Below are 9,077 nucleotides of genomic sequence, written 5' to 3' on the forward strand. Positions count from 1 at the left end.
GCCCATGGCACCCCCTCTTCCCAGAATGCCCCCTTGCACTTACTTTCTGCTTAGACATCTCTGCCCAATCTTTTAAGGTCCACTTCCAGGTGCCCAATCTTTCAATGCCACCTCCAGGAAATCCCCTCAGAGATCATTAGCCATGCCTTTATTAACACTTTGCAGCGCAATCAGCTTTCTTCTCTAGACCTTTGTTCCTAAGACTCTATCACAAGCTGTTGATTTCCTTACATAAGGTCTTCTCGCACGTGCCTAGATAAATAGTGCAAAGTACTTTTTTAATATAAGAAATAGCACGAGTAGTCATTTAATAAACTGTAAAGGACAATTCATAGTTACAGTCTATAATTATTTTATGTATATTCATGTTGGCTTATTTGTATAGTTCTGCATCTCCAACTAGACTATAAGCTCTTTCAAAAAAGGAAACATATTTTTCTTGTTTCTATATTCCCAGTGTTTAATTCCAGCACATGGGACATATTAAGTGCACTCGTAAATATTTGTTGAGTAAAGAAATGGGAAAAATAATACAAGCAATGGACTCCCTCTATCCTCCCTGCTCCCCACTCCCCACCCCCAATACACACTCAAAAAAACCTTAATCCTCTTTAATTCTTTGCTAAGAATTTCTGGGTCAGTGACTGAGGACAGCAGTTAAGTGCCCAAAATGCCTTTTTTGGGATATCCAAGAAAAATTTAAACTTTCTGTGGTGGATTATTCAGCCTACTGGAATTCAACAAGACAGAGAGTCACTGGGGTTTTACTCTTGACTTTATCACTGACCTTTGAAAGGCACTCAACATACCAATTAGAAACTGTACATTTGCACAACTCAGTAAATTAACAGATGACCAAAATCAAAAAAGAAAAAAGAAAGATTAAAGAAACTTTCCTTTAGTTCACTGTGAATTTTTCAATCTAGTACCCAAATTGCTACATACACCTTCCCTAGAAAAACAATGAAAGTCCATTTTTCATCATCAGCTACCGTCTGCTGTCTTCATTTTTTTTAACCCCAAGGTGTATGCAAAATTAACTGCCCTGAAGAAAGAAAATGGTTTCCACATAAGTCAACCAGTGAGCTCCTGCTTCAGCAACCCTGTGACATCTGAGACCGCATGCACTCCCTCCCATGTTTGCTGAATTTGGGGTGGGTTCCACAGACTCTGCATCTGTTTCTAATCTGGCCATGGGTCTTGGGAGTTCTAATCTGAAGCTTGTTTGAGAGTAATTCCTGAAATCATCACTGGAGTAGACGCCTAAGAATAGAGGCCTCTCTGAAGGTAAAAGCTTAAAAGCTCAATCTGGGAAACCCTGTTCCTCTACACAGTGGAGAAGGCCAGCAGGACAGCAGTAAGCTTTCTCCTAGTTACGGGAAATAGAAAATGAACTCACGATTTCATTCAGTTGAGTATCTGGTTATATTGACTTTAAAAAAAGTTACTTATACAAGGATATTAACATTACACCTGCTGGAAGCTTCCTTTTTCAGAGGCCTATTTGTAAACAGAAAACGTTGCAGATTGATGGTAATTGTCACATTAAAATTATCCTAGTGGTTTATACAAGTCTTGTAGCCAGTGCAGCTTATTCAATTCCAATTGCATTGTGCAAATTGGCCTAATAATGAAAAGCCATACATTTTCATTAGTGCAGTTGTCCTGTCTGCTGATGGCTGACATTCTAACTTTTGATAAACAGCAAGAGTCTCTAAACTGCTGATGTCGCAACTCAGAACTCTCCACTAAGACAAAATGAAATTTGACTTCTGAATCTCACTGGTAAAAACTCCTCCTCAAAGATGTTCTGAAATTATAGGCATGTTTTTTAAGACCACCTGAAATGGTGACTTCTTATTCATAAGCTGTCTTCTCTCGTTTGTAAAATGTACACAGTAAGGCATTTTGGAGGGTCATTCATTCATTTCTTCATTTTTTGACAGATATTTGCTGATTGTCTACCAGATAACTGGTCCTATACTAGGGATTGTGTGCTTGAAATAATGTGAATACGCAGTGGCTGAGGGCAGGGCCTTCTCCCCTTTCTACAAGAGTCTAGGTAATAGGAATAATAATGAGAGATTTGTATCATAGTCATTTTGACCAAAGAATTGTCATCTGTCATGGGAAAGACTTAGATTTTGAGAATTAGAAACACTCTCTGATACCAAAAAGCTCTCTCCCTAACTCATGCTGGGATTCCCCCACCCCCACTGCACTGTTCATGTTTACATAATTTCAGCAAAAGTAACCTCGGAGCCACTAAGGCAGCCCATTCTATGAGTAGACCGTTTGAGCAACTGGATCTTAAAATATGCCTCAAATAGTGGCCCACCCATTCTTGGGCTTCTCTCAGAGGTAGAAAAAGTAAGTCATCTCAATTTTTTATGTTTGAAGATAGTTGTTTTTTTTTTAACTCCTAAGCCTTCTTTCAAAGCTGATCACCCATTTTTTTTCTAACGTTTAAGTTGTTGATGTAGATTTTAGCCTCTTCTCCCTATTGTTCACTTACCTCTAGATGTCCGTCAGTCAGTGACCCTCTTAAAATAAAATATTTATATAGTTTTAACTCAAAGTAAATGAGAAGTAACATCAGCAGAATTTCCTATGGGCCCAGTGCTCACGGACCACTCTGTATTCAACTACTTGGGTCTTCACAAGCAGCCCTACAAGGTTTCAGTTTTAGGGTAATGATTGGCCTGTGGTCTTACAAGACGCTAAAGGGCAAAATCAATGCTCAAAGCCTGGGGGCTCACTCCCCAAGTCATGTGATCTTTTCCCCTTGTTCCACAGATCCATTATAACTGGAATCAGTTTATGAGTCATTCTCATCTACATTATTTACAGAAAATATTCTCTTGCTAACACGGACCTAAAGAGAGAATACAGAGGCAAGATTTGTTAGGAGCAGCCGTTCTATATAACCCTCTGAATGAAACTGTGAAGTGAGAGACAAGGAAGCAGACAAAAGAGAATTATGTAGAATCAAGAGGGCTTTAGATGATATATGAAGGCATTAATAGAAAAGTGGCTATTCACAGGGTTATGATTGATTATGTATTTAAAGTAAACACAGTTGCCTTTCTTTACTTTGGCTCTGAGAGGGGCTGAACTTTAGCACCATAATGGCCCACTGTTGTCTACATGGCAGGTGGCTGGTACATAAATCCCCACAAGTGGCAGACTGAGGGGCCAATGTATGGATTCGATCTATGAATATTGCATACCCTGCATTTTTGCAGAGAAAGAAACCAGCTGTGTCTGTGTTCCCCAGTCTCTGCCTCAGCTTCATGGGAGAAGCAATGAGGACCTACCTCCCCTTTAGCTTAAAAATGGAAATTACTAAGTGCAATTAAAAGTTAATTGTTGCAATCCCTCATGTAAAATATCTTTCCAGAGTATGGAAGGAGCATTTTCATGCACTCTGAGGTTATAAAAAGTCCTCTAGGGTTATCAAGTCCAATCCCTGAAGGGATACTTTAGACATCTGTATAAGAACTCAAAGGTATTATAATGCCTAGTGGAATATTTGGGGGGGAATGCAAACTAATTATTTCCCGAAGTAACCTACTTTTTCATATATAAATACACGTTACTTCAATATGGCAACTCAGTGGAACATCAAATACAGGACAGTAGTCCCCTTTAATAACTTATATTCACTGGGGTATAGGAGACAGGAGGGACAATTTTAAAAAAACAAAAAACATCTTCATTGAAAATCCATCCATGTGCCAAGGGAAGATTTGGGGAAAAAGAAGGAATTCTTAGGACTGGAATTATGTCTGCAGGTCACCTGGCCCACCATCCTGATGTACAGATGAGAAAAACAAAGCCCGTATAGAACCATGACCCACCATTGGAGAGCCACTTCTGTTCTACCAAACCAACAATAGTCTCTGGCTTGATGTCACGACCATTCCATTGCCCTCATCATCAGACACCTATTTAGGCAGTGTCTTACAGTGGTTAAAAAATTGTGTGTGTTTCTCTCTGATTTCACACACACACACACTGTCCTCTAGTCGAATGACCAGACATTTGTTCAATTATTTTTAGAAACACGGGTCTTTTAACTGTGCCATCTTCTCCTTTTATCCTCCTGCAAACAAAAGGACAACTAAAAAAACACATTATGGAGGGGCTGACCTGATTTTACAGGGAATGAACATGAGATTTTGTTGTAAATTGCCATTTTCCTCTACTAGTAATAATGGCAATAATAAGATAGTTAACATTTACTGATACATTAGTATGTTCTGAGCATTACTCTTACAGTCTTCCACAATCATATTTTAAAAAATTGTAATAACACTAATATTTATCAAATACTAGTATCATACCCATTTTATAGAGGAAACTGAGGTTTCAGGAGGTTAAGTAACTTTGCTAACGCCACAGATCTGGAAAGTGATGGATCTGGGATTTTAACACAGATAGTTGAATACCAAAAACCTACATTTGGACATATGGCCCCATTCTTTGGGAAGGCAAGTGTGAAAAATATATAGCAACAAGACACTTACTCATACAGTGGAGAGGGTAACACAAGCATTTATCTTAAAACTTAAAAGAGCTAGGTGAAGTGAAAAATCAATAAATGATTTAAAAAGTGAGAAAAGCAAAATGTCTGATTGTGTGAGACTTGCCACCATAGTTATGAAAGAATGTACGTCTGTGCAGACAGGCACTGGAAAGATAAAATCATTACTTTTTGGGTAGTGAGACTTGGAGCAGTTTATTTTTCTATTTAAAATATCCGTCAGCTGATTACTATTTTTATAAATATCAATTTTTAAAAATCAAATGGTAATAATGTGGACTTCTCCATGTTGTCCTTTGGTACATTCTCTAAGGCACCCTAAAGGTTGGATGATAATATTGATGAAATGACCCACAGAATTCCCCATTCTGGCCCCAGCACATCCTCTCTGCAGCAGAGTGCAGCCATCTGCCTCGGTTTATATTGCATTCAGCAGATATTGTGGGGCAAGCACTACATGCCAGCTGTCCAAGCCAAGACTTGCTCTGCTCTCAAAATATTCTAGGGAAGGTGAAATGACCCCCACACAGAGACCATAACAGAGCAGGAGAAGGGGACACATTACCTGAGTTCAGGGCTTCACAAAACAGGTTTTATCTGAGGGGAGCCTGTAAGGATGATTAAGAGTTTGCCAGAAGAGGAAGGCAATAACTGAGGGTAGGGGGGACTGTTTGTGCAAAGGCATGGAGTTGTAAAACCAACATAAGCAGATGGGTGTGGTTGGATGTGAATCGCAAGCGGGGTGGCCAGGAATGAAGGTAGGTAGGCACTGGGGACCATTTCTTAGAGGGTTTCCTGAGACGTGCTGAGAGTCTGGAGGAACCCTAGATTCATTTTGAGTAGACAAGTGCCAGAACAGAGTATAGACCTTCCTGTTCATAAAATTATAATGGCTCCCATCCCCTCGTGCTACCACCTATGGATGTGGAGGAAAACTCAAAATAAAGAGCCACAGTGGAAATAGGCTGGCTGGCTGGAGGCTTAGGTCTCCAGTTTAGAGCCCCTTGGGGGTACCTCCTCCTCAGGTGACATGCTGTGCTCACATCAATAAACCACCTCACAGACAGATCAACTAACACACAATGTCTAGAGCCCTTGTATTCCTCTGTGGACCGCAAAAGCCCCTTAGTGCACAATCTTGTGTAACTAGCCCTTGGGACAGATGAAAACACATACAAGCCCCTATGTACAGGAGTTTTTTCTCCAGTTTGTGTTTTTCATTTTGTTTGTAAGAATAAGGAGCAAGGACCGTTCACAAATAATCAATTGAATGGTGTCCCAGTCTCCTGCTATGTTCTGCTTTCGTGTTTTAATAAGCTTAACGGTGAACACAACTCAATGTTATTAAAAAAGAAACAGCGTATGGCTGTTTCTTCCCAGTCATCCTATAAATGTGCTTCCCTCTGTTACTTCAAAAGTATTAAAAGGTAATTGTTTTATTTTTCAATTAAGACCTGCATTTGCGAGAGTTTGTGTCCATATGCATTCCCAGCACAATTGTGTTTTCACGGTGCCATGGCTCTCCCTTGGGTGACTGTTTTTCCATTTGGTGGTGAATGATGGCAACTCCAGCCCAGCTCTGGTGAGCGGTTGGCAGAGTCTGAGCTAAAACTCACCCAAGGATCGCACTGCCTGGGTTTTTGTCAGCAAAGGAATATGAATAATTGAAAGCAAGAAGAAGCAAGGATGCTGTTTCTGGAGCCTGGTTCGACTAACGGAGATAAAATGGCTTTGATTTAAGGGGAGAGAAAACCACACCATAATGAACTCCAGGATTTCATAGGCGAATTTTGCCATTTTATCAAGGGAACAGGCAAAACCGATGTAACTCAAAGTGCTGATTACCTTGCTCCCTGGATTATGCAAGGTAGTAACTTCTGGGAGCAGGAGACAAATTGGAGCAAGTTTTAGGAGAAAATGATTGGGCTGTTCTCATTTAGAACCATCTCCCTTTCCCCAGTCCTACCCCGGCAAAAATGCAAATGGAAATTGCCTGGCAGTTCTTTCTAATCAATCTGCCTCCAGAGGTAGTAAATTCTCCCTGGCCTTCTCTTAACTGAGCTCTGCTCCAGCTAGAGCATGATAGATCCTCTGCCTTTTGCCGCCTCCATCTGTGACACTTCTGGGAATTAGAATCCGCAAATTTGCCACTAGGAGAGTGTGGGGTGCCCAAATACAATCTCACCAATCTTCAACTGGATTATTTCTCAGTGAAAAAGCAGCTGATTAAGAGCTATAGTATTTCATTCAATTGCAGCTCATCAGAAATTATTCAATAAAGGTATCCTACTCACCAACAGCTGCAGAAAGTCTCTGGCATTTAAGGACAGCCAAAGATGACATAGATTGTGAGGTCTGGGTTTCTTTCCCGAAGACAACATTATTATACTTTATCATATTTACCTGTTTGATATCAGCCTCACCTGTAGAATTATAAATCACACACTGACAGAGTCCAAGTCAAACTTGTTCATCCCTCTCTTCCCCTGCCAGGTTAATGACAGGAATTGAGAGCTACCCAATCAGTGCTTCATTCATTCATTCATTCATTCAACAAACCAAGTGGGGACCTTCTCTGAATGAGCAGGCACTGTGTTAAGCCCTTGGATTACAACAATAAACAAAACAGGCATGGCTTTTGGACTCACAGAGCTCACACTATATGGGGGAGGCTTGAATTAGCAGATAACTGTGGAGAGTGAGAAAGGAAATGGACAGACGCTGTGAGACACTAATGAGAGAAGGGAGCTTCATTCACTTTGGGGTCAGGGAAAGCGTTTGTAGAAAGGTGACATTTCTGTTGACACTGGAGGAGTGAGAAGGACCCAGGCATACAGGGAGAGAGGGGAGAGAAAACTCCTGACATCAGAGAGACCCTGCTGTGTCAAAACTTGGCATGTTTGGGAAACCCATGTGTTAGTCCGTTAGGGCCACCATAACAAAGTACCACAAACTGGACAGCTCAAACAACAGAAATTTGTTTTCTCGCAGTTCTGGAGGCTGCAAGTCTGAGATCAGGGTGTCAGCATGGTTAGTTTCTTCCAACACCTCCCTCTTTGGCTTCCAGATGGCTATGTCTTTCCCCTGTGTCTTCACATGGTCTTTCCTCTAGACCCATCTGTGTCCAAATTTCCTCTTTTTAGAAAGACACCAGTCGTGTTGGATTAGGACCTACTCAAATGAATGACCTCATTCTAGCTGAATCACCTCATTTCCAAATACAGACCACATTTCCAAATACAGTCACATTCTAAGATCCTGGGGTTAAGGACTTTAACATAGGAATTTTGGGGGACACTGTTCAGCCCACAACTTGATGAAGGCCAGTTGGGTTGGCTCTTTCCATCTAACTGTGAAAGATCTATGGAAGGGTGATAAACAAAGAGTCCCAGGGCTGATTTGCTTTTATAATCACTGCTTTGAGAGAAGTATGGAGAAATAATCATGGTGTGACAAAAGTAGATGTGGGTAAAACAGGAGCTATGACAGGTGCTCAGCAAGAGAGGATGGTGGAAGTGAGGTTATGGAGAGGAGAGGGCTTCAAGATGAAGCTGGGAAACAGAAAGTCATGTTTTGAATGAGTGAATGAATGAATGAATGAATGCATCATTTAATGAAATATACAGAATGAATAAATCCAGCCCCATAGACATTCTGAAAACCCTGTCTTTTCCTGCTGTCAATGAAATGAGACCTCTTGTCTTTCTGTGTCTGTCCCCCATATGGGGACTTCTCTGCATTGTGTGGTGCGTTTGTGTTGGGGAGCCTCTTATTCTGCATGCAAAAGGGTCAATTCTCTGTTCTTCCTCTCCCTGTCACACAGTAGGCATTGCACATGCATTGTTTGAGTGAGCAGAATGCAAAGAAAGGGCAACATCCACCTCACTGACATTTACTGGGGACACTGGTATTGGTAATTGTCATTCGTCAGCCTTTCTGCTTTTTAGACAAGCCCCTGTCTTTGAGAATGTCTTTCCAATGTCAATTGCAAAGCAGCTTTTTTTAAAGGAAAGTGGTTTTACTCAGTTGGGTTTGTGACATTAGCCAAGCACCATTTTCCACAGTATTTATAATGTGGGTTTTCTTCCTTCACCTCACACGTGCACACACAGAGCAAGGGAGCCATTCCTTGCAAGAGAGGTCCAAATGATTGATTAATTAGTGCAATCAGGGATTCACAGATCCGTTCAGTTGCAGCTCTGAACGGGGCCCTCATGGCATGTGAGTCCACGAGCCCCTCTCACCTCCATCCTGACCAGAATTTCCTCTAGAAAAGTTGTGACAGGTACCCCAGCCTCTTCTTGTACCACCCATGGAACAAGCAGCTCACCGTCTTACAACACTCTCTTCCATGCTACTGCCAACCTACTGTTCATTTTGACCTAAAGAAGAAAAATCAGGTAGTCTTTCCCATATTCACACAGCTCCACCCCTCCTTTCCTGTAGCAGCCGTTCATGGGTTTGCAGCTCCTTGTTTAATGGCTCCATTTCCCTTAGTAGATGCACAGGGCAGATAATTTCATCAGCCTGA

Source organism: Panthera tigris, chromosome E2, assembly GCF_018350195.1.
Source record: "Panthera tigris isolate Pti1 chromosome E2, P.tigris_Pti1_mat1.1, whole genome shotgun sequence".
NCBI classification, from domain to species: Eukaryota; Metazoa; Chordata; class Mammalia; order Carnivora; family Felidae; genus Panthera; species Panthera tigris.